Raw genomic sequence first — 26754 nt, 5'->3', positions numbered from 1 at the left:
CAAGCAAAATTATGATGTATGTAACATGTCTTAATTATCTCCTTTCATTGAAAGTTAAAGCTCTGATTTTAAATCAAAGCAGTGCTTCTTTTGTTGTTAATAAGATCATGCTCCTAGCCCTTCCGTCCTTCACACCCATCCTACTCCCCCAGTCAAAGGCACTCAACCCTTTTAGCTGTTTTCTGCTCACCTTCATATTCTAAATTAATTTCTCTATTTCTTGCTTTCAAAAATATTTAAACATCTGTTGTTTTCCTTCTCTTGTAGGTAAAGGTTTAGTTCTGGTAGTTTAGTGTGTTGGTTGGGTATATGGTTCTAGAATCAAGATGCCTGGCTTCTAATAATACTGTCTTTCTGCCACTTATTAACTGTTTGACCTTAGATGGGTTACTGAGCCCTTATATATCTTAGTGACAGGGAAGCCTGATATGCTGCAGTCCATGGGCTTGCAAAGAGTTGGACATAACTTAGCCACTGAACAACAACATGTATCTCACTGTCTTCATCTATGAAATGGGATACCAGTATTGTGTTCCTCATGTGTTGTTGTGAGGATTAAACTAGCTTGTTGTTCAGTCACCCAGTCATGTCTGACTCTGCAAGCCCATGTCGTGCAGCACGCCAGGCCTCCCTGTCCCTCACCATCTCCCAGAGTTTGCCCAAGTTCATGTCCATTACATCAGTGATGCCATCCAGCCGTCTCATCCTCTGACGCCCTCTTCTCCTCTGCCCTCAATCTTTCCCAGCAACAGGGACTTTGCCAATGAATCGTCTATTCGCATCCAATGACCAAAATACCGGAGCTTCAGATTCAGCATCAGTCCTTCCAGTGATTATTCAGGGTTGATCTCCCTTAAAACTGACTGGTTTGATCTCCTTGCTGTCCGAGGGACTTTCAGAAGTCTTCACCACCACAGTTTGAAGGCATAAATTCTTTGGTGTTCCTCCTTCTTTACTGTCCAGCTCTCTCAACCGTATGTGACCAGTGGGCCTTGACTATACAGACCTTAGTCAGCAAGAGTAATGTCTCTGCTTTTCAGAGACATTCAGTTCAGTCTCTCAGTTGTGTCCGACTCCTTGCAACCCCATGAATAGCAGCACGCCAGGCCTCCCTGTCTATCACCATCTCCCGGAGTTCACCCAAACTCATGTCCATCGAGTTGCTGATGCCATCCAGCCATCTCATCCTCTGTTGTCCCCTTCTTCTCCTGCCCCCAATCGCTCCCAGCATCAGGGTCTTTTCCAATGAGTCAACACTTTGCATGAGGTAGCCAAAGTATTGGAATTTCAGCTTTAGCATCAGTCCTTCCAAAGAACACCCAGGACTGATCTCCTTTATAGTGGACTGGTTGGATCTCCTTGCAGTCCAAGGGAGTCTTCTCCAACACCATAGTTCAAAAGCATCAATTCTTCGGCGCTCAGTTTTCTTCACAGTCCAACTCTCACATCCATACATGACCCCTGGAAAAACCATAGCCTTAACTAGACGGACCTTTGTTGGCAAAGTGATGTCTCTGCTTTTGAATATGCTATCTAGGCTGGTCATAACTTTTCTTTCAAGGAGTAAGCGTCTTTTAATTTCATGGCTGCAATCGCCATCTGCAGTGATTTTGGAGCCCCCAAAAATAAAGTCTGACACTGTTTCCACTGTTTCCCCATCTCTTTCCCATGAAGTGATGAGACCAGATGCCATGATCTTCGTTTTCTGAATGTTGAGCTTTATGCCAGCTTTTTCACTCTCCTCTTTCACTTTCATCAAGAGGCTTTTTAGTTCCTCTTTACTTTCTGCCATAAGGGTGGTGTCTTCTGCATATCTGAGATTATTGATATTTCTCCTGGCAATCTTGATTCCAGCTTGTGCTTCTTCCAGCCCAACAGGTTAAATAAGCAGGGTGACAATATACAGCTTTGACATACTCCTTTCACTATTTGGAACCAGTCTGTTGTTCCATGTCCAGTTCGAACTGTTGCTTCCTCACTTGCATATAGGTTTCTCAAGAGGAAGGTCAGGTGGTCTGGTATTCCCATCTCTCTCAGAATTTTCCACAGTTTACTATGATCCACACAGTCAAAGGCTTTGGCATAGTCAATAAAGCAGTAGATGTTTTTCTGGAACTCTCTTGCTTTTTCAGTGATCCAGAGGATATTGACAATTTGATCTCTGGTTCCTGTGCCTTTTCTAAAACTAGCTTGAACATATGGAAGTTCATGGTTCACGTATTGCTGAAGCCTTGCTTGGAGAATTTTGAGCACTACTTTACTAGCGTGCGAGATGAGTGCAATTGTGCAGTAGTTGGAGCATTCTTTGGCATTGCCTTTCTTTGGGATTGGAATGAAAACTGACCTTTTCCAGTCTTGTGGCCACTGCTGAGTTTTCCAAATTTGCTGGCATATTGAGTGCAACACATTCACAGCATTAACTAGCTAATTATTAACTAGCTAATACATGTTAAATGAATATTAGTATATTTATTGAGTAAAACCAGTCCATAAATGGAGAAGGAAATGGCAGCCCACTCCAGTATTCCTGCCTTGAGAATCTCATGGACAGAGGAACCTGGTGGGCTGTTGTCCATAGGGTCGCACAGAGTCGGACATGACTGAAGCGGCTTAGCATGCATGCATACACTGGAGAAGGAAATGGCAACCCACTCCAGTATTCTTGCCTGGAAAATCCCAGGGACAGAAGAGCCTGGTGGGCTGCCATCCATGGGGTTGCACAGAGTTGGACATGACTGAAGCGACTTAGCAGCATCAGCATTCCATAAATAATTCAGTGATTTAAATCATTATTGACAGTAATAAAATATTATTTCATCCTCCCCATGCGTTTGTCCACATCCCATTTTCCCTGTATAGTTGTATTTCGATTTTCGGAGTTTACGTTTTTAGATCAAGGCTTATTGGGCTTCCCTGATAGCTCAGTTGGTAAAGAATCTGCCTGCAATGCAGGAGACCCCGGGTTGACCCCTGGGTCAGGAAGATCCACTGGAGAAGCGATAGGCTACCCACTCCAGGATTCTTGGGCTTTCCTTGTGGCTCAGCTGGTAAAGAATCCTCCTGCAGTGTGGGAAACTTGGGTTTGATCCCTGGGTCAGGAAGATCCCCTCGAGAAGGGAAAGGCCACCCACTCCAGTAGTCTGGGCTAGAGAATTCCATGGACTTCATAGTCCATGGGATTGCAAAGAGTCAGACACGACTGAGTGACTTTCACTTGGCACTGATGTTTGCAGTAAACGCTTGTTATACAGTCATTGTGTTTAGAGCTTCACTTCTCTTTTCGGGCACCCACCTCAGTGCCTTGTTGGCCAGAGAGAATCCCTGCTGGCCTGTCATTCACAGTCTGCCTCGCCACCCCTTTTCCTTCAGCGTTGCCATAGGCGTCTTCTTACCGTATATCATTAGTTAAGGTTTTTTGCTTCCTTAGGAAATAGCCTTTTGTATTATTTAAGGTATTGGTATGTCAGGCAAATCTGAGAGAGATAATGAGTTGAATAGGATGCAGGTTTCTTTCTCACTTGTCTGAGTCAGGTCTATCGGTGTGATTGCTACATCACAGTCTTGAGCAGCGATTCAGGGATCCAGGCTCCTATCTCTCGTGGCTCTGGCGCCTTCCGTGTGTGCTTTTGGAGGTGGCGGGTTTATCTGCATCCAGCAGGGGGTGCGGAAGAGGGAAGGGGGAGGGAGGATTCTGCCTAGGAGGTGATTATGGGCTAGGCCTAGAAGCAGAGCACATTCCCTGGGATGCATACCCCTTGTCAATAATGCAGGCATGGCTACATCTAACCTCAAAGAAAGCTGGGAAATAGTAATGAAGCAGTGAGCCCAAGAAGTATGGCAAGCCCCATTCTCCCACTTCTCAGTGAGTCCACCCTCATGTAATATGCCTACTTTTTCCTTGTCTTACATGTTCTGTTTACGTTAATGACGATTATCTGCATAAATTCCCTGCAGATGTGGATGTGTAATTTAAAAATGTGACATCAGTGAGCGAATTTCAGGCTGAGTAGAATAGGATATTGAAATGGAAAGATACAGTGAGGGTATTTTGTTGTATTTTGTTTTGGTGGGGAAGGGGTTCTGCATCGTCTGATTTTGTGATTCTTTTGTCTTTGCAAGTGAGTGTTAGCTGCTCAGTCTCAGTCCTGTCCAACTCTGAGAACCCAGGGACTGTAGCCCGTCAGGCTCCCCTGTCCATGGGGATTCTCCAGGCAAGAATACTGGGGTGGGTAGCCTTTCCCTTCTCCAGGGGATCTTCTTGACCCAGGGATCAATCCCGAGTCTCCTGCATTGGAGGCAGATTCTGAGCCACCAGGGAAGCCCAAGACTCTATTCCATTTTGTTTCTTTTCCTCATCTCCACCAAACTGCCAAAGAACCTTCTCCCTTTTTGCCTTTTCCTTCTCCAGAAACTAAGTTACAGAGGCACCCACCACCCATTTAAATCATGCTTGTCCCTTCGGCTCACATGTACTTTGAGATTCCTTCCCTGTGCTCTATCTAAATCTATTGTTTTTTCTTTCTTTTTTTTTTTTTTAGTGTTTTCAGATTAGGGTGGGCTTTTCTTTCTGACAGTAGTTTTAGGTCACCTTTTTTTTTTTTAATCTTCTCCCTTCTGTCTTCTCAGCAGTTTTTCTTCGTCTTTTCTTTGTTTAAGGCAAAGCCTTTCAGTGGGATTGGAGTAGGTGAGAACCTGAGAGATTGTGCCCTAAGATCTGTTAAGTTTTGTCTTTTTTACTAACAGTTACTTTGAGATTTCCATATTCTCTGTATTCAAGTTATTCTGAGGACATGGTTTTTATAGAGATTTACTTTTTACTGCTAGTTTTTACAATTTGGAGAGGAAAATTTGGGAGGCATGGAGCTAGGCAACTTCCAGGTGTCTATGGTCTTTGAGCAAAAATTTTAATATTAGTCAGACTTGTAAATATTCTTTTTTTCATTCTTTTCTTTCTTTCTCTCTCCTTTTTTCTCTTTAGCATTCTTTGGGACTTTGTGGGGACACAATATTTTTAAAAGTTTAAAGTCTTAACCTTTTAAACTTTGGTCATAGTTATTAATCTGGCTGAAATTAATTTTTTGGAAATTTTTAATATTTCCAAATATAAAAGTAAGAAGCTAATTTCAGTTTTTCTTTACACAATTTACCAAGTATTTCAAATATTTCACACTGTTCCATTATCAACACTTATCTATTCCTTTTCTTCACTGATTATTAGAACTTTGTGATTCTTATCTATTAGGGCAGATTCTTTTTCTTTTTCAGTGGTGTCATGATTATTGCTGGGCCTTTGATTTGTTTTTTGTTTAAATTTTAGAATCAATCTGTCCAGTTTCTTAAAAAGCCCTTTTGAAATTTTAATGAGTTATGTTGAATCTTTGCATCCATATGGAGTTAATGTCTTTATTGTAATTGAAACCTTCTGTTCTTGAACATAGTGTATCTTTGCATTTGTTTAATGCCTTTCAATAAAGTTTTAAAAATTTCTCTATAAAAATTTTGCATAATTTTTGTTAGATTTGTGCTTAGAAATCTCATATTTTTATTGCTCTAAAGAACAGGGAATCTGATAATGTAAATGCAGTTAACTTTTATATTAATTTTATATCCAGTCTTATTGCTAAACTGTTTTAATATTTCTACAGATATTTTTGGTGTTCTATATAGACATTTATTTCACCTGCAAATAATGATAGTTTTATTTACTCCTTTTCAGTTGTAATTTTTACTACTTTGGCAGCTTCTAAGGAAAAATAAAATAAAACTGTGTAAGGATTCTTTATTGTTCTCTTCCAAATGCTTTACTAAAAGAATGATCTTAAAAATAGTAACAAGTGTTGGTAAGGATGTGGAGAAACTGGAATCTTCATGTATTGCTGGTAAGAATATAAAATGGTGCAACCACTTTAGAAAACAGTTTGAAAATTCTTCAAAAAGTTAAAAATATATAGTTAATTTTTTGAAATCATGGATTTGAGTTGTATGGGCTCAGTTACATGCAGACTTTTTCAATGAATATGCAGTCAACACCTTATCTATGGGTTCTGCGTGTGTGCGTTCAGCCAGTTTCAGATGATGAGCTTAATGCTTGATCAATGGTTGTTTGGATCCGTGGATGCAGAATAGTGGTCATAGGGGGCCCACTGTGGACGTTAGCATCCTTGGATTTGGTATTCACAGCAGGTCCTGAAATCAATGCCCTGTGAATACTGAGGAACAACTGTAGTTACTAGATGACCTGGCCATTCCACTCCCAGGTATATTCAAGAGAATTGAAAATACATGTTAATATAAAACTTGTACATAAATGTTCATAGCAGCATTTTTCATAATCACTAAAACAATAGAAATGACCCCTAAATACACATCCGCCAATCAGTGGAGTAAGCAAAATTGGTATATCCATGCAATAGAATATTATTCACACACAAAAAGGAATGAAACATGATGTAAGCCACCACATGGATACATCTTGAAAACATTCAGTTCAGTTCAGTTCAGTTGCTCAGTCGTGTCCGACTCTTTGCGACCCCATGAATCCCAGCACGCCAGGCCTCCCTGTCCATCACCAACTCCTGGAGTTTACTCAAATTCATGTGCATCGGGTCAGTGATGCCATCCAGCCATCTCATCCTCTGTTGTCCCTTCTCCTGCCCCCAATCCCTCCCAGCATCAGGGTCTTTTCCAGTGAGTCAACTCTTCGAAAACATTAGGCTAAGTGAATTGTGTAGGCTTTTTGTGTCTGGCTTCTTAGCCAGTAAGTTGGTATATGCATGTTATTGATACTATTTTAATGAAGGATTAGGGACAGCTCTTGAAACTTGCAGACTCTTTACAATGGGTCAGATGTGTTCTGTATATATGAACGTGGAAGATATGTCCTGATAGTTTCTGTCGCTCATTGTTTTAGTGGTTTGACATTCAGCATTCTGAATGTATGAGAGCTGCTAATGACTTGGCTCAACATGAACTTCCACAGTGTTTTAGTAATCCATTTAAATAATGGGATATTTATAAAGGAAACACTTGGCTGATCTCTGAATAAGGGAGTGGCTCCAAGTATGGAAAATTCTGAGCCCTAATTTTTGGATGTTGGCATATGAAGAGATCTGTGTTCAGTTTCCATGCAAATCCAGTAAAAATCATTTTTTTAATGTATTGTTAAATCAACATTCAAATACTAAAAATTATAATTTTTTGTGACTATTTCTTTGTTGTGACTAAATAGTGTGTTGTAAATAATGTGCTTCTTTTCCTAGCATGTAACTTAGTTTGAATTTATCTTCTGAAAAAGTCTAGAGTTGTAATATAGTTCTCCTATTTATACTATTTTCATATTTTACGGCTCTTGGCTAGCTGTCTTTCCCTTTCAAATAGCTCAGTGACTTCTAGGCAGTGCTAATAAGAGATATTCTTGAGTTGAGGGGACCAGTAGATTTTTGAAGCTATTGTGTTAGAGTACATTTTAAGGTGTTCTTTTTTTTTCCCTGACTCAAGAATTTTTAATTAGATTGTGAATTTATAGAGCCTTGATGGTAACAAAGAATAGGGCTTTTGCTACTATAATTAAAATGACATTTTCATCTACAATTTAATGGAAGGTGGAAATCATGGAGCTGTATTTTCTTTGATTCATTCCCAGCTTCCTCGAACTTCTTAATGAGAGGTTGATGTGCACCCCGAGGGAAAAGAGCCTTCCGCGTTGACTCATGCCTGCTGTTTTTAGTTTTACATTCCAAATTGAGGCTGCTGTAAGTTAATATCAATATTTAGTGAGTAAGGCAGCCCCTCAACAGTTGAAGGGGGAGGTTGAAGTTCAGGACTTAAGGGGAAAGAATTTATTGTGAAGGCCACAGTATTATGAGAATCTGGAGTCATTGTTATAAAAATGGAGAGCACACTCAGAACGTAGACTGTGTGAGAGCCAGCCCTGTACCTCACCAGGTCCTTTCTGTCTCAAAGTACCACTGTCTCTCTTATCCTTTTATTTCTTTTTCTATAGCCTGAATTAGTTGTAAGTTGTTTTGCAGAATGACTTCTAGATACCAACTTTATAGAGTTAAAGCCTCTTTCCGTTTTTCCTAAGCCCATAGGCGTTATTCAGCTGTGTTACACACTCTTTAATAACTGACTCTAAAAAGGGAAAGAAAGTTCATTTATTCGTACCAGGACAGAAGAATCAGAATGTTTTTAACTGTCCAGCCTGAGGTCCAAGGGACAAGGTCTCAGCCTATTCCAGCTCAGGATCAATGCCTCACTGATTTGAAGCTGAGATGTTCAGGGTTCCTTTTTAATCCTTCAGAGAAGATGATTAGAGATGAATTCTTGACGCCATTCTGAAAATTGATATCATATATACCAACCACTACAGCCCTTTTCAGTGATAAGCGTCGGAACATTTTACAGAATGCTGCCCGCATTATCAATTTAGTCTTGGTTTCTCTCTCCTAAGATGTTTTTCCTTTTGAAGCAGAGTAGGGGAGAAGGGAGATTTTTGTTGTTGTTGTTCTTATGGGTCTATTTCATCCTAAGACTCAGATGAAAGAATGGGATATATTGGCTTAAGTACTTTTATATTTATATGTTTCTATATAAAGAGATATATATATGGCTGAGTTGTTTTGAACAATAAATTTAATTAAAGTCTATGGGGTTGCACAGAGTCAGGCATGACTGAAGTGACTTAGCAGCAGCAGCAGCAGCATGACCGTTTTCAAGAAGAGAGATAATACCTACAGAGGACAGTTTTCTGTGCATCAACCAAAATAGGATTCATCTTTTCTACCTTTTAACCCCCAAAGTTAGATAACCACAAACAAACCTTTGAGAAAGTTGTCCACAAAGTGAGAGGCATACGGATGTTGACTGTGGCTTACATTTGGAGATGATTTCTCTAAAGAATTCATAGTTTAACTCAGTGAATCTCTAATTACTGTAAAATGTGGGCATCTTTAAACATTGAAGTCTTGAATCCACTTGCAACTTTTTCGGTGTGAAGGACTCAGCTTTGTATTTATTTTTGATTAACCAGTTATTTGAATACTAATTATTGAATAATTCATCCTGGCTAATTTGATATACCTCTGTTATTATATACTAAGTTAGTGTGTGTGTGTGTGTGTGTGTGTGTGTGTGTGTGTGTGTGTGTGTGTACGTGTATGTATGTGTGGGTCAGTATCTGTATTTAGATTGTTTTTTCTTTTTATTGATTTGTCTTTCCTAGAACCAGTGTAGATTGCCTTGGGTAATACGGACACTTTAACAATATTCTTCTGGTTCCTGAGCATAGTATATCTTTCCATTTGTGTCATTTTCAGCTGCATTCATCAGGATCATATTGTTTATAGTTTTCTGGGTAGAAGTTTATGCCTCTTGGTTTGGTTTATTGCCAGGTATTTTATTCTTTATAATGCAACTGTAAGTGAGGTTTGATTCTTAATTCCACTTTCTGATAGCTGTCAGTGTGCATGCATTATGTGCCCATAGATTTGTAATGGTTATTTTATGTATTTTCTTTGGAAACAGTGATGAGGGAAATGAGTTATAAACCCAGGATGCAATAACTGGCTTTATTGTTTAATCTGTGTAGTTCCATTTAGCCTGAATTGTTTAGTCTCGTGGCTTCTAGTATTGTCCACTGTTTCTCCTTTTCAGCCTGAAGGGCTTCCTTAGTATTTATTGGAGGACAGTTCTTCTAGTAACATGCTCCATCAACTTTTATTTGTCTGGAAATGTCTTACCTTTTCATTCTTTCTTAAAAGATAATTTGCTGTGTTTAAAATTCTTGGTTCACAGACTTTCTTTTTTTCCTTTCAGGACTTTAAATATGTTATCCTTCTTCCCTCTGCCCTCCATGGTTTCTGATTAAAACAAATAAAAATCAGCTGTTACTGAGAACTTTTGCTATGTAGTGAGATGTTTCTTTCTTCCTGTTTTCAAGAGTTTGTTTTTTAGGAGTTTAATGTGTCTTTGTGTGGGTTACTTTGCATTTATAGTGCTTGGGATTTCTTGACGTTCTTGGATGTTTACATTTATTTCAACAAATTTAGGGTGTTGGTGGCCATTATCTCTTCAAATATTTTTCTGTCCCTCTCTCTTCTCCTTCTGGGACTCCTATGGTACATATATTTGTATGCTTGACGATATTCCCTAGGTCCCTTGGACTTTGTTAATTTTTCTTCATTATGTTTCTGCTTCTCAAACTGAATACTTCCAGTTGTCTTATATCTCAGTCATCTTCATCATCAGAATTCTTGCTTCTTTTGAACAGTGTGTATATATTGACCCTCTATTTGTTAATATATTACTCTCTGAATTTCCTTTAGTTCTTCTTGTTTCTTTTAGCTCACTGAGCATATTTAATACAGTTGATTTCTAATGTTTTACTAGCAGTTTTAATGTCTGGGTTTCTTAGAGATAGTTTTGAAATGTTTATATATATATATATATATATATATATATATTTTTTTTTTTTCATGTGAACGGGACATACTTTCCAGTTTCCTTGCTTTGTGATTCTTTGTTGGAAAGTGCATATTTTGAATGCCATAATGTGGCATGAAAATCAGATTCTCCTGCTTATCAAGGATTGCTGACTTTTGCATGTTGGGTGCTGCAGTTAGATTATATTTGTAAAGTCTTTGTCCTTTCTTATGTGTGGTCACTAAATTTCCTTTTGCATTATATCTGTGGTCAGCCATGACCTCATAGAGGTTTTCTTAAATGTCTGGATCCAAAATACCGAGCAAAACAAAGATCTACCTGTCTAAATTTTTCAGTAGTTCCTGCCAGGGATGTCACTGTAGTTTGAGGGAGCTAAAACAAAGGCAAACATCTGCACTGGTCCTTTAGGGAATCGCTAGAAGAACCAAAGTGTGCCACCCCAAATTTTCATAAGACAGAGTGCTTACTGCCACCCCCAGCCCCCCCCAGCACCAGCCAGCGGCTCCAGGAACATAAGGTGCTTTCCCCACCCAGGCGGGGCCAAGGATGAAGGGTTATCATTGGCTCCTACACCGCTGCTCTGCTCCCAAATTTCAGCAACCTCTTCATCAGGTATGTCTCTGGTTGCTCTAAGTGTGTGATTAGGTTGCAGAATTCAGAAACAGTTGACTTAAAAAGAAATTTTAAATCTCATTGGGATATAATTGAGATACAGCACTGTGTAAGTTTCTGGTGTACAACATAATGATTCAACTTTACATACATCATGAGATGATTATCACAGTAAGTTTAGTGAGTATCTGCTATCTCATGTAGGTAGAAATAGACAACAAAATTTTTTTGTTGAAGAACAGTTGGTTCTGACACCTTTTTCCAGTGTAATAGTTGTTTCAGTGCAGAAACCAACCCTTGACGCTTTCTCCTCCATTTTCCACGATATCACTCTCGATTATCTTTTTAAAAAAATTCATAAGATGAAACCTGTCTTTACCCATGCATTTGCCAGTTCCAACGCCTTGTATTCCTTTTTGATAAATCTCTCTTTCCATGTGGTATCATTTTCTTTTTGCTTAAAGGACTTTAACATTTCTCAAGTAGGTTTGCTAGTGATGAATTCTTTTCGCTTTTGAATGTCTCACAGTTTAAAAACAATTTATTATAGTTATTTTACCTTTGTTTTTCAAAGATATTTTCACTGGTAAGAATTCTAGGTTAATCACCTTTCCCCTTCTTTCAACGCTGTAGTGATGGGTGCTCCACTTTTTCTAGCTTGCATTTTTTCCTAACAAATAATTTGTTGTTAATCTTATCTTTTTTCCTTTATACATAATGTGTAAATTTTTTCTGATTGCTTTTAAGATCTTAATAACCATTTTTAAATAATTGAATATGGTATTCCTTTTTGTACCTTTCTTCATGTTTTTTGGGTTCAGCTAGCTTCTGTAGTTTGTCATTTTCATTTAATTTGTAAAAATTTTGAACTTTATTTTTTCACGTTTTCTTAATTCTCCCTTCTCTGGCCTCTTTTTTTATGGACCGTAATTACGTATATATTTGTGCACCTTAAGTTGTCTCGCAGTTTACATACAGCCTTTCTGTTCATTTTAAATAATTTTTTTCTTTGTTTTATTCAGTTACTTTCTATTGGTATGTCTTCAAGTCAACGAATATTTTATTTTTCAATATTTAATCTATTGTTAATCTTTTTACCTCTGATATTATAGTTTTCATCTTTAGAAGGTTGATTTAGGTTTTTAAAAACATATATCAATGGTTCTTAATACTTTGTCTTTTTGCTAGCTTTTTGAACCCATGGGATACATTATAATAACTGTTAGTATTTCTCTTTAAGCATCTTCCCTGCAAGCATTGTCATTGCATAACTAGTTGGCTGTAAGGCAGTTTTGCCATAAAGATAAAATAACTGGTTGGCAGTTTGGTTTCATTTCTCTGTTAACGCACTGTACCCATTTTTATATTATATAAATAGTCTATAGAGTGACCAGTAGGTGTGGTGATCTTAAAATAGTGGATGATAACAAACTATATATATATTGAGTTGATAGAAAATATGGTAATAAAACATACTCGAAGTGTGAAATAAGAGAGGATAAAGCCTGATTGCACATTATACTAGGAAATAATGTATCAGTTTGCAGATCCTTTGGTGATCTGAACCTGCAGCAGTGAACTCACATTTCCCTTAGAAGTTTGCAGTGTCTGTCAACAGACATGAGACAGTATGGGAGGAACAAGCAACCGTGTGGATGGCTTTCACAGAAATTCAAAGCTCAGTTTACAGATATGCATCCTAGTATTTGGAAACTGTTACTCCTCTTAATATAGAAAGAAATTTTATTGAAAAAGTAAAAGAGTAATTCCAATGAGGAGATGAATTAATAGGAAGAAAAAACATATAAAATTCTGTGAATGAAAGACTTTGAGGACAGTGCTTGTTACAACTCATAAAATCAGTCATTTGTACAGCTTTGTTATGACTTTATACACATTTTAAATATATTCCGCATTTTTGTATTTTGCTATAGTTTCTTTAATATATTCATTTCTTAATGTTTCATTATGTACTTTTAAATGTCCCTCTTTTTTATTATTAATCTTTTACAGCAGAATTACCTTATGACCAGTTAGGTATGTGGTGAAAATATTTATGGCTAGTATGTAGCAAAGATGCTTATTGGTGAAATTACCTGGAACCATATATCATGGTCTGCTAATTCTATCATTCTGAGTCAGTTTTGATTTTTTTTTAAATTTTCACCTCCTCTTCTTTGCATGCCTAATAAATTTTTATTGAATGCTAGATATTGTGAAGTTTTCCTTGTTGTATGTTAGCTATTTTGTTTACTGTTTTGAATTTTGTTATGAATTAGGCTGTTACTTGGAAACAGCTTGTTCCTTTTGGTCTTCTTTTAAATATTGTTTGGTGGAATCATACCTGCATTTATTCTACAGTTTAATTTTTCCTCACCTTTGGGCAAGATATTCTAGAATTCTAATCAGTGGATCTTGAAAATAGACCCTGTTTCTGTGCTGTGTGATGCCTGACCACTTTTGTCTTTAATCCTTTTTGGAGGAGTCTTTTCCCAGTCTCTGGTGGTTTTCTCACAGGAATTTCTTGAGTAGCACTCAGCTGTATTCTTACTTATAGGTGACTCAGCACGGCTCTCTGGAGTTCTTTCTGCACAGCTTTCATGCTGGCTTAGACGGTAAAGAATATGCCTGCAATGTGGGAGACCTGGGTTCGATCCCTGGGTTGGGAAGATCCCCAGGAGAAGGGAATGGCAACCCACTCCAGTATTCTTGCCTGGAAGATTCCATGGACAGAGGAGCCTGGTGGGCTTCAGTCCATGGGGTCGCGAAGAATCAGACACGACTGAGCGAATATTCTTTCCATTCTCTGGCATTCAGCTGTGCAAACTCTGGCCTCCTTAGCCTCCTTTTATTCCCAGGGCTCTGCTTGGGTTTCCTTTCTCTTTGCTGCAGCCTGGAAACTTTCTCCAGGCAGTAAGCTTGGAAAATAATAATTATCACTTTTTTCCTTTCTGCACGGTCACTGCCCTTGCTTGCCTGTGTCCAGGGTCTTCCATATATTTTGTCTCGTTTCGTTGTTTCCAGGTCGTAGGGTCAATCTTATCCTTGTTACTCTATCTTAATTGGGATTGGAAAAAGCAGTGAGCAGAAGAGGGCAGTTTTTTGTGTGTCTAAATTGTAGATAAAAAGAACAGAAGATATCAGGGTAGAGACTAGGAAGCGATACTTTAAATTGATAGAATTTGAGAAAGTCCTAGATTAGAGAATAAAATATGATGAAATTTAGTTAAGAACAGTAGACAGAAATTAGATTATTGAGAAGAATTAGAAACTGGACAGTATAAGGTTTATGAAAGAAAAGAAGTAGAAAAAAATTAAGGTAGAAAATTAGTCTTATGTTCTGTTTGTCTTAAGGGAAGACATTCTGTAGCCATTTGACATTTAACTTTTGAATAGTTGTCTTAGAACATTCCAGTTTGATTTCTGAATGGACTTAGTTTTTTTAAATTGTAATGTTGCAGAAAGGGTGATACTGATATAACTGTTTAATTATTTTTCTTAATTTGAAAACTTAACATTTAATAATGACAAAAGATGATATGTATGATATTTACTTAAAAGATAAATATGTTTTATAATTAAACACATGGGGGAAGATTACAGTTATGTTAACTAGTAGGTATGTGGTGCCATCTAATGGCTGATATGAAGATCTGTTTGGTAAAGAATGCTTAAGTTTGTTTTCTGCTGCATAAATTTTACCACTGACTCTCTGGTACTTTTAAAGTCAAAGGTGCAGTTTTAATTTAATGCTTAGGTATACATATAATTTCAATTTATAGTGTCTTTAAAATTCTACCACATCCGTATGATTTGTCATCACATGTAAAAGCATATTTATGCAATTTGCATATTTTATAATATATCCATATAAAACCAATTTTAGTAAGCAAGTCAAGTTTACACATCTTTCCATCTGCTATCTTCTTTAATTCTTGCACCCTTTCCCTGGTCCCAATATGTACTTAGAAATTACTGCCTTGTGGAAGTTCACAATTATTGTAACATAATTCATTCTTCTTCCCTCCCTGTCTCATTACATTTTATAAAATATATCCAGCATGTGAGAATAATAGAAGAGACTGGAGATTTTTAAGTGGTTCTCCGAATTCTTAGAGGTTCTATGGAGTCTCTCTAGGGGCTGGCATGGAGGTGGCTGAGATTGAAAAATTTGCGTTTGAAGGCTCTGGAAGCCTGAAGAAGACTGTTTATCTCTATTTTGCCCAGTTTTTCCTAAATGTGTTTTATTATAGAACCTTTGTCATTCTTTTCTCGCAAATAACACATATTAAAATCCTGTTATCTTGTGCTCTTTAGATCAGATTTTGGAAATTGTTCTGTATTGCCTTTTTAAGAATAAAAGGATCCTGTGTGTGTGAGGGGGGTGTGTGTATTTTATATATATAATTTCAATATATATTTATGTAATGAAATACAGTAGCTTTTTTTCTGATCACCTAATAATACTTGTTCATTGTCAGTAATTTAGAAAATACAGAGAATACTTGTTCATTGTCAGTAATTTAGAAAATACAGAGAATTGTTTAGAAAATATATAGCACATAATTCTACCCTCCACAATAACAATTAATATTTCAATATTATCATATAATTTTTAAATTTAAATATATACATAGTTTAAACAAAACAGGTATCACTCTGTGAATTATGTCCAGAATTTTTCTAACCTAATGTAACATTGTGAATATTTTCCTACATTAGCAACCGTTTTTCAATTTATTTTCTTACTGTTTATCTAATTTTTAATGATAATATAGTGTTCCATTGTATGGAAATACTAGTATTTATTAACCAATCTCCTATTTCTGGATTTTTTAAAATGTACAAATTTATGTTTTTACAAATGATATTTTTGAATAGAAACATTTATAGTGTTTTCAGTAGCTGTGATTATTTCCTTAGAAACAAGTAATTTTTACATTGACACAAAATTCCTGGAAATAGATTATCAGTGTCAAAGAATATCCTAATTTTTAAGGTATTTTTAAAAGTTTATAGCAGATTTCATTAATAATAATCACATAGAAGATTATTTTCTCATTTCTTTGTTTAAAAAGCTTTGTCAAATTGGTATGTTGTTTTACCCTCCCTTTCTCTGTTTACCATGAATGCGGATATTTTTCATGTTATTTTTCTTCCTGTTGTCTTTAATGAAAAATCCCTAAGTGTCTAAACTGAACTTTTAGTATTAGAGTCCTTCCAGAGCCTGCTATGCAGTTTTTTGAGTAGCCTTCCCTTTATTTTTGTAGCTACCAAGACTGCTGAATTAGTTTGTCCCAGATGGACTATACAGTCATCTAGGCATCTATTAGAATAGGATTAGATTTAAGAATAGAAACCAGCATTACCTGATAGATTATACTTAATTTTATGAAAGAAAATCCTGCAGTAGGAGCAGTGTGATTTGAAACAACACAGTGACCAAAATATTCAACAGCGTCGTATGCACCTCAGTCTTCAGAGTAGATGGGAAATTAAGGCACAAAAGATTTGATTTTGGGGATTGTTCACAAAGAAATTCCTTGGTAAGACAGGAGTGGCTTTACCAGACCCAAAGGAGAATTTAGTTCTAATTCTCTTAATTTTCCTTTGTTGCCCTTGCATAGATCAACTGGATTACATTTACCAGTGACTTTTGGAATGTACGCAAAGAGTCTTAGGATATTTTTCAGTTTAATGATAATTTACAATTATTTGGTGAATGTCTATTTGAAACTGCTCTTGTAGGTTTAAAGTTTATTAAAAATATCAAGTGCATGTTAAGAGTGGTAACTTCTCTCTCTCTCTTTTTTTGCCATATCTAAACTTTTGCTGTCCTCTTCATTGTATAATTTTGAATTTTGATTATAGCATCTTTTGATGCATAGAATTTTTATATTTGTATGCAGGAAAAAAGTATTAATCATTTTTATTTATGGGTTTTTGTTTTGCTTTTATAAATTTTATCTAAAATTGAAATTCATTTAAACTTAAACATTTTTTCAAATAGCTAATATGTATGTGAAATCCCTGTATCTATACTCAGATGACAGCATTGCTTATTGAATAGCCTCTGAGTTTATTGTTTCTTCACTGATATGAGATAACCTTCTTTATCATATTCTGGCTCACTATGTATACATATATACTGAACTTTTTATATGGTTTCATTATTCTATCCTTTTGTTAATCTTGGTAATTATTTTAATATCTGGTTTAGTGAAAATCATTATGCATCTCTTAAAACATTTTCTCTCTAAACCTTCCCATGAATTCTTAACCAGAAAAATCCCTCTTATATTAATAAATGCATCTTCATAATGACCTGAATGAATATCCTTAATGCCTAGCAATAACTACTCTATTTTTTAACTCTGATTTTGTAATTTTAATATGCTATATAAGTAGAGTTATATAATATGTGACCTTTTGAGACTGGATTTTTTTTGCTTAGCATAATGCCCTTGAATTCCACCCAAGTTGTTGCCTGTATCAGTAATTTGCTCCTTTTTATTGCTGAGAGTGTTTCATGGTGTCAGTGTACCACAGTCTGTTTAAATATTCGCTTGTTGAAGAACAGTTGTGTGCTCTCCATGTTGGGGTTATTACACATAAAACTGTTATACAATTTTGTGTACAGGGTTTTGTATGGATATTGTGAGAGTTAATGTTGTGTACAGGTTTTTGTATGGATACTGTGAGAGTTAATTTTATGTGTCATCTTGGCTAGGGTATAGTACTCAGTGGTTTGGTCAAACACCAGTCTAAATGTTTCTCTAATGTATATTTTAGATATGACTGACCTTTAAGCCAGTAATTTTTTGAGCAAAGCATGTTACTGTACATAATACAGATGAGCGTCATCGAATCAGCTGAAGGCCTTGAAAGGAAAGACTTGAGATCCAGCCGAAAAGGAAGGATTTCTGTCACTGCAAGACTACAACATCAACTCTTCCCTGGGTCTTCAGCCTGCTGGCCTGTTCCTGATGTTTCATATTTGCCAGCCCCAGCAATCATACGGCCCAGTTTCTCAAAGTAAATCCTTCCCCCTTCCTCTCCTTCCTTCCCTCCCTCTCTCCTCTTTGTTGTTTCTCTGGAGAACCCTAATACAGGTTTGGTTACAGAGTACTTTTAAAGGAAGAGTATCTTAAGAATGCATTTTCCGAATTTGTTCTGGGATTTCTCTAACTGGTCCCTTGATCTGATTTGATTTAAAGGTGCTGATTCTGTTTTAAGTAGTAAAGAGAGTACTGGTTGTCCTTGGCCTGGTGTGGCAATAGTGATAGGCACAAGATCATCAGTGGATACTCCTAATCAAATACTTTTCAATAGGTGAGTCCTTGGGTGACCATGTATTTTGACACCTGGTAACATTTTTTCAGAATAACAAGTTTCATGAACATGGCCAGGGAGAAAAAGGTGAGCATAGGGATTTGAATTCCTAGCTCATAAATCACCTGAAAATTTCTGTCTTCCCCTAAAGAGAGCCTTATCTCTTGTAGTTCAGAGAACTGAGATGGCTGAAAATGAAACCCAAAGTCTTTTCCTCAAAATGGCTAAATTACAATGCAAACTGGACCCCAGCTTTGTAGAATGTCTCCTGTTGAAATGAGGGTGTTGATTGCGGTGGGTTGGGGGAGCGGGTGGGATCCTGAAATTTGGAATGGTGACACATGGGAAGAGCCTGATGAGTCTGGAGTTAGCATGACATGCCCAAGGAAGCTGCAGTGCCTCCTCTGAGACAGCTGCTCTGTGACACACTCCTGATTCTCCGTAAAGCCCTCCTGCACCGTCCCTCTGTCCCTCTGGACCTGAGTGGACTGGAGTCTTAGCTGCCTTGGACGTGAAGTACAAAGAGTGACTCTTGAGGAGGAGTTCCATAATCCAGAAGAACTGCTTGATTTTTCCAGTTTATATAGACTGAAACATGGGGAATGTGTCTGGGAATGACTGTTAAGGGTGTGGCATAGTGGCGGATTAGCGGTCCCCAGCCTTTTTGCCGCCAGTGACTGGTTTCATGGTAGACAGTTTTCCCACAGACCGGGGCAGGGAATGCCTTCGGGATGATTCAGGTGCCTTACATTATTGTGCACTGTACCTCTGTTATTATTGCATTGTGATAATAATGGAATAATTGTATGACTCGCCATAATGCAGAATCAGTAGCAGCCCTGAGCAAAATTTTCCTGCAGCTAGACAGTCCCATTTGGGGGTGATAGGAGGCAGCGACATTCCAAATGTGTTGCTCATGTCCAGTCACAATCTCGTTTTGGTTGCTGTCGCTGCAGAAAACCTTGCTTCACAAAGAGAGGATGTTGGACATGGAGGCAGATTTTTCAGTGCTTTTGTGGCCATCTCAAGGTATTCTGCCTTGACTTGAATCCTGAACTTAACGGAGATTTGAAGTTGTCTCAAATGTACTTTTAAGACCACCATTTTGCAATCTCAAGCACAGTCATTCTCGTATATTACAGTCATTCAGTTCACCTGGCTTATTAATGTTCTCAGATCCATTCCTTCCCAGCTTGGGGATCTTTTGTGGCTGGGAAGTGATGCTCAAACTCTTTTGAAAGCTGAGATGAGTGATCATGCACCAGTTGGGAGAAAGAAGGCCCTGGCTCAGTCCCTTTCAAAATCTCTGCAATGTTTGAAACACGTCAAAAATCACAGTGTTCACTTGTTGCCACCATAATTCCTGGAAAAGGAAATGGCAACCCACTCTTGCCTGAAAAATCTCACAGACAGAGGAGCCTGGCAGGTTACAATCCAAAGGGTCACAAAGAGTCCAACATGAGTGAGCAACTCAACACATATTAAAAGCACTAAAAAATAAACAGGGCTTTAGTTAAGGTAAGTCTTTATACTTAAAATTTTTTATGCTTATTCTGTAGATGTTTGGAAATGTATCTGTGCTGAGGTATGCATAGTATTTGCCTTTAAAAATTTAAATATCATCCCTACCTATGGTTGTCTCTGTTCTGTATCCTGTATTTGTAAACAGTATGTTGGTTCAGATAATGAGATGTTAAAAAACTTTTGTTTGACTCTTGACTCTGCCACTTAAGTGTGAATTTGAAATTATTCAGCCCATCAAGTTTCAGTTTCCTTTTCTTCAAGGGTAGGGTCACAGAATGTGAATGGAAACATTACCTGTAAAATATGGCATAGTAAACCTGGAATTAGTGGTTTTTCTCCCCCTCCCCCCCCCCGCCTCCTTTTCATGCCACAGGGCATGCAAGATCTCAGTTAACTGATAAGGGATGGAACCCTGGCCCCCTGCATCGGAAGTGTGCGGTGCTAACCACTGGACCACCGCAGAATTCCCTGGATTAGTGTTAGTTTTATTGTAATTATTGATTACACTTGCTAAAGGTGTGTATATTTTATTTTAGCTCTCCACCCCCACCAAATCTAAGAAAAAGTTCTTGAATTCTTGTATTGTTTTTAATCTTAAGTAATTGATGCTTTTATCTTTATTATTTCTACTGCTTTCTTTTTAGGGCTATTTTATCCCTTCTTTTTAAAACTTCTTTAATTGAATGTTTAATTGAATCCTTTTATGAGAAAAGAACACAGCATTTAAGACTGAATTACACTTTCATTAGCCTCCAACTAATATCAAGATATTTGTAAAAATACAAGAGATGGGATATCAGGCTGCTATTTTCACTGGAACTCAAGGAGACTAGAAATGGAACATTGTTTTGAACATGAGATAGCCTAACTGCTTTAATAAGAATCCGATGGCATAATAGAAGGCTTAGTTTTCACTTGTTAAAAACTTTACGCTGCTGATATTTATCTTACATGTATTATAACATTATTTTACTTTTGTTTAGCCCATTTTATTAAGCCAAAACATTCATTAACCTTTATCAGCATTTGGCTCCTAGTGGGATAGTAACTTGCCATTATCTGTGTTGAACTTCGTTTTGTTTTGATGTATTACTTCTTTAGTATTTTGAGATTCCTCATGTATCTTTCTTTTAATGAATTGGCCACCATGCCCAGCATAACGTTCCTAACATCATCTACAAAATTAATGAATGTATTCTCAGTTCCCTCATTCAGTTTATTGGTAAAGGTATGAAATAACAGTTTATAGAGTTATTTTCTTTAAGCTGATTTAAAGTGAAATTCTCTCGGTTGTGTCCAACTCTTTGTGACCCCATGAACTATAGCCTGCCAGGCTCCTTTGTTCATGGAAATCTTCAGGCCAGAATACTGGAGTGGGTAGCTGTTCCCTTCTCCCAGGTATCTTCCGAACCCAGGGATCAAACCAGGTCTCCTGCATTGCAGGCGGATTCTTTTTGTTTTTAATTTATTTATTTATTTTTATTGGAGGCTAATTACTTTACAATATGGTAGTGGGTTTTGCCATACATTGACATGAATCAGCCATGGGCACACATGTGTTCCCCATCCAGAACCCCCCTCCCACCTCCCTCCCCATCCCATCCCTCAGGGTCATCCCAGTGCACCAGCCCTGAGCATCCTGTCTCATGCATCGAACCTGGACCAGCAATCCGCTTCACATATGATAATATACACGTTTCAACGTATCCTCTCAAATCATCCCACACTTGCCTTCTCCCACAAAGTCCAAAAGACCGTTCTTTACATCTGTGCCTGTTTTGCTGTCTCGCACATAGGGTCATCGTTACCATCTTTCCAAATTCCATGTAAATGCGTTAGTATACTGTATTGGAGAAGGCGATGGCACCCCACTCCAGTACTCTTGCCTGGAAAATCCCATGGACGGAAGAACCTGGTAGGCTGCAGTCTGCGGGGTCGCTAAGAGTCGGACACGACTGAGCGACTTCACTTTCACTTTTCACTTCCATGCATTGGAGAAGGAAATGGCAACCCACTCCAGTGTTCTTGCCTGGAGAATCCCAGGGATGGCGGAGCCTGGTGGGCTGCAGTCTATGGGGTCACACAGAGTTGGACACGACTGAAGCGACTAAGCAGCGTACTGTATTGGTGTTTTTCTTTCTAACATACTTCACTCTGTATAATAGGCTCTAGTTCATCCACCTCATTAGAACTGGTTCAAATGCATTCTTTTTAATGGCTGAGTAATATTCCATTGTGCATATGTACCACAGCTTTCTTATCCATTCATCTGCTGATGGGCATCTAGGTTGCTTCCATATCCTGGCTATTGTAAACAGTGCTGCGATGAGCATTGGGGCACACAGGTCTCTTTCAGTTCTGGTTTCCTCAGTGTGTATGCCCAGCAGTGGGACGGCTGGGTCACAGGGCAGTTCTTTTTCCAGTCTGAGCCACTAGGGAAGCCCTTAGGCTGAGCCCGAGCCGTCGAGTTTTGGATGTAACCTTCCATCCTTTTGTGTAGATTTGTTCTTTCTGCCTCTGTCCATGTCCATATCTCAGCACTCAGTCATGTCCACAGCTGTTTGCTATTCCCTCATCTTAGGTTGCTGGGCCAGAAAAAGAGAATATTCAATTAGAGAGGGAGTGACTTCTGTGTCCTCTTATGACAATAGATCGAGTCACCAGTTAGGGCAGTTGTGATGAAGCAGAGAGGTTGGCACAGGGCGAAAAAGCAAAGCTGGCTGTAATATTTGCACCTGCCTGAGAGAGGGCCTGAGTGGTATGACCTGCCCTGAAGCCTAGTGACTGACTTGTTGGGCTTTCAGATTTTCATCTAGAATCTAGATGCTATCTGTAGATAAGTTTGTAGTTAAATTAAAGTTTGTAGTAAGTTTGTAGATTAAATTAAAATTTTCGTTTTAGAGGAAACTGTGAGCTTTTCCCAAGAATGCTAGACATGGTATCTGGTTGTTTTTTTTGTTTTGTTTTTTTGTTTTTGTTTTTTTGTCTACGTAACTAGTCATTCTTTAACAGAAAGAAGTCAACAGCTCATCCTGAAATATTTCAGTGAGAGATAAAGATGACTGTCTAGTGTCACATGTTTTTCTAGATAATTAAAACTTGGCACTTTGATAATCTGTACTAATCTTTTCTTGTGTCACTGCGATGGTTGTCCTTAAAAAATAATAGCATTTGTCATTTTAACCCACAGACTGTATTTCATTTACCTGAATATCAATGGGATCGTCATAGGAGAAGGATCACTTGTCAGAGCATGTGAATGGCTTGCCAGCTTGTATAGTGTTCACAAAATCCTTAAGTAGTTTATATTTTGCTAGAAGATTGTGATATCATGCCATGGATTGGAAGTTCCTATCACTGGAAATAGGAGCATTAATGGAGCAGCTACAGGAAAAGTATTTTAAAAATTAATGCAGGACCTTACATATGTGTTGCTGCATTTACCAGTTTAGATATTTGAGACAGCCTAAAAGGTAGGCTCCAACAAGTACCTCTTTCTTCTAGTCTGTTAGCTGGGCCGTCTAGTATGTAGGCTTATCACTGTTTTTTAGCTTGGATTGCTGAAATTACGAAATGTGTTTTACTAGTCCACCCGCATCCTTATTTCTATACCAGAGTGAGCCCACTCGCATCCTTATTTCTATACCAGAGTGAACTTATCACACAGTACTCAATAATGTCTGATTCTTCACGACCCCATGGACTGAAGCCTGCCAGACTCTTCTGTCCATGGAATTTTCTAGGCAAGAATACTGGAATGAGTTGCCATTTTTCTTCTCCAGAGGATCTTCCTGACCCAGGGATTGAACCCACATCTCTTGTATTTCCTGCATTGGCAGGTGGATTCTTTACTAACTGCACCACCTGGGAAGCCCCTTAGAGGCCCCATTGATTTCAGGGTAAAATTCATATTCCTCAACAATCTTTACAGGGTCTTTCATGATTTTGACCTTGCTCTCTATCCAGCTTTATCTCTAGACACTTTATACTTTTTATTCTGTTCTCATAAAATGTATTTCTCTCTTTTCTGTGAATTTCTTTTAAAAAACCATAAATACTCTTTTTTTTTTCTCTTTGCTTCATCTCTTCTTCTTTCTTATTCTGGAATCTTTATATCTTCATATTTTAGTTTAGGAGTCATTTCCTCCAGGCAGTCTCTATCTTCCAAGTCAAGGTCAGGTGCCTTGTAGTGCTTGCATTGTTAAGTCTCTGGATTCAGGAGCCACATCTGTCTTATTCGGGCTTTCATTCCTGTTGCTTAGTATCTGTTGAATAAATTAAGGTGCATTTAGTACTTCTCATATATTTACTCTGACAGAAAAGAGAACGTTTATCCCCTATGGGTAAACAAAGCTATCTGCTAAAAGTATTAAGGCTTCATTGTTTTGAATTTTATTTTTTTAATTGCAAAAATTTTATTTTTTGTTGTTATTAATTTAAAATATAAAAAAGTTTACCTACTAGTTAAATTATGTGGTATCTCCCTAAATCTCCAGCTGAAATAGACCCTACTGAAAGATGCGTCATGGTGCACCGCCAATTTTTATTCCTGTTGGTTTCATCATTCCATTGCTCATCTTTTCCCTTTTTGACTGATAGATTCTTTCTTCAGCTGTGTCATTAATGCTGATGTTGTTATGGGTGATTTGGTTAACTTCCAGAACCACTCCTTATTCTGAAAACATTTTTGACTGAAATTAGTCCCCACTTTAATGATTTGAAGGTTGGATCCGCAGCCTCAAAGGACCAATACTGAAACTGCTGCCTGCTTCATTCTGCTCCAACACAAAGTTTCATTTATACAAGATGAATCAGTTCTGGAGACTGAACGTATAACAATGTGACTGAAATTATTGATACTGGGTTGTATCCCTGGCAAGAGGTCGTAATGTGTTCTCACTACACATACCCACAAAAGATGATGACTGAGGTGATGGAAGTATCAATTAGCTTGTTTGTGGTGACTATTCATAGTTGTACCTTAAATACTTACAGTTTTCAGTTCTCAACTATGCCTCAATAAAGTTGGAAAAAATAAATAATAATATGAACAAATTTAAAGAGAACTAGTTGACATGATATTAAAATATAGGAGGAAGTTCTTAGATGTGAAAGAAACTGGTTTGTATTGATCAGAATTCAATGTTTTAGAATTAAAGTCTGAAGCATATCTAAAACTATTTGACATGAGGTTGGCTTTAACTAGAAGGATTCTCCTGCGGTTGGCGTTGTGTTGAAGTTTCAGAATCTTATCAGTGAAGATCTTACTGAAAAGGAAGGGTGAATAATCATCGAAAAAGTAAAAGGGGAAGAAGTGACCTTATCTGTTGTCCATACCATTTGAGATTCAGATAATTATGGAAGAATTCATTCACACTGAATAGAGAACAAATTTGGAGCAGGAAACTCTTCTTTGTTGTTTAAAAGAATGTGTGTGCTTTGCTATTGGGTGACTTACCAGGAAAAAAGTTTTTCGTGGTCTCAACTTCACTGGAATTACAATTTTGAAGCCTCAGTCAAGCCTGCCCTTGAAGAAAAATCTCTTTCAGACATAGAGCTTGATTTATTATTAACAAGTATTTGCTTTAAATATATTAAGTATAGTAAGTACATTATTAGCAAGCCGTAAGTATTAAGTGTGAAGTTTAAATATATTATGTATTTGATGTTCCATACTTCATAAGTGTTTGCGTTCTTTTTTTCAGTCTGAAAAAAAATTAGTATTTTTTTTGCTGTTGTTTCGGGATTTGAACGAAATTCCAATTTACTACATGTTACTTAGAGGAAATACAGATTTAATTTATTGATGGTTTGCCATTTGAAACAAGTTGGGTAGCCTCTGTTTTATCAGCCTGGTCAGGTGACTGTCTCCCAGAGGGGAGTTTTGTTTCTAAGATCGTCAGTGTCCCATGTTATTACATCAGTGCCTTCCCCCTGTTGTCCCTTTAAATTACTCAGCAGCCAACTATGTCACGTGTGAGTAAATGTTTTCTTAGTGATTATGTTTTAATAAAATCTAGAATTATAGATATGTATTATTCCTTTCTTTGATTTGTATGTCATTCTTTCAGTTTTTCATCATTTATATTATAATATAAAAATTTCACAGCAGTTTTTATTTGTGGGAGTAACCGAGATGTTACAGAAGGAAATTTAAGCAAAACATCAAATTAATCTTTTACCTTCCTACCTTGTTTCTTGGATCTCTGATAGGTGATCTGTTTTATGTCTAAACCAGAGAAAAATCAATGGAGGGGTTTTTCTGATTAAAATCTGGGAAAATATTCAGGGATTATTAAATAGGGAGCAATATTCTTTTTAAAATGAAAGTCAACTTCTTATATAGTTCACATTTTGTTCAGGAGATAGAATTGCATCTATTAAATGAATTATTTAAGTCTCCATGACAGTGCTGTTAGAGGACTAGTATTTCTTGCCCAGCAGCACAAATCAGCAATAAAGACCTTATGATGAAAACTGTAAGTTGTTTTTCTTTATTCTTATTTTTAAAAGAATTACTGTATAGGAATCATAAGTACTTGTTTATTTTGTATGTGTTTGAAATATAATGGGAAAAATAGTTTTATAATATTTATTTTGTAACTAAAAATTAATATTTTGATACAGATTAGAAAAGAATATTACTATATAAATAAATTTATATTGAAACTGTTAGTTTAATAAATATCTCCCTTATATTTCAGTACATCTTTGTATTTTGGGCAGAAAGTGGTATTTTTTTAGTTTTTTTAGTTTAGTTTAGTTTTTAGTTTAAATATATATATATATATTCTTTTCTAAATATATAGTATAGATAACTGCAAAGCCAGTTCCATATACATA

General features: G+C 37.1%; 1 protein-coding gene and 1 pseudogene across 1 annotated transcript in view; one reads left to right on the top strand and one right to left on the bottom strand.

Annotated features, from left to right (window-relative positions):
* The window catches only part of SYT14 (synaptotagmin 14), a 200632-nt gene that overhangs the window by 23968 nt on the left and 149910 nt on the right, over positions 1-26754 (top strand). The window lies entirely within an intron of this gene.
* The window catches only part of LOC105616622 (cyclin-dependent kinase 1-like), a 30920-nt pseudogene that overhangs the window by 1409 nt on the left and 2757 nt on the right, over positions 1-26754 (bottom strand).

Source organism: Ovis aries, chromosome 12 (assembly GCF_016772045.2).
Source record: "Ovis aries strain OAR_USU_Benz2616 breed Rambouillet chromosome 12, ARS-UI_Ramb_v3.0, whole genome shotgun sequence".
NCBI lineage: Eukaryota > Metazoa > Chordata > Mammalia > Artiodactyla > Bovidae > Ovis > Ovis aries.
The sequence above is the reverse complement of the archived record's forward strand: the minus strand, read 5'-3'. Positions and strand labels throughout refer to the sequence as shown.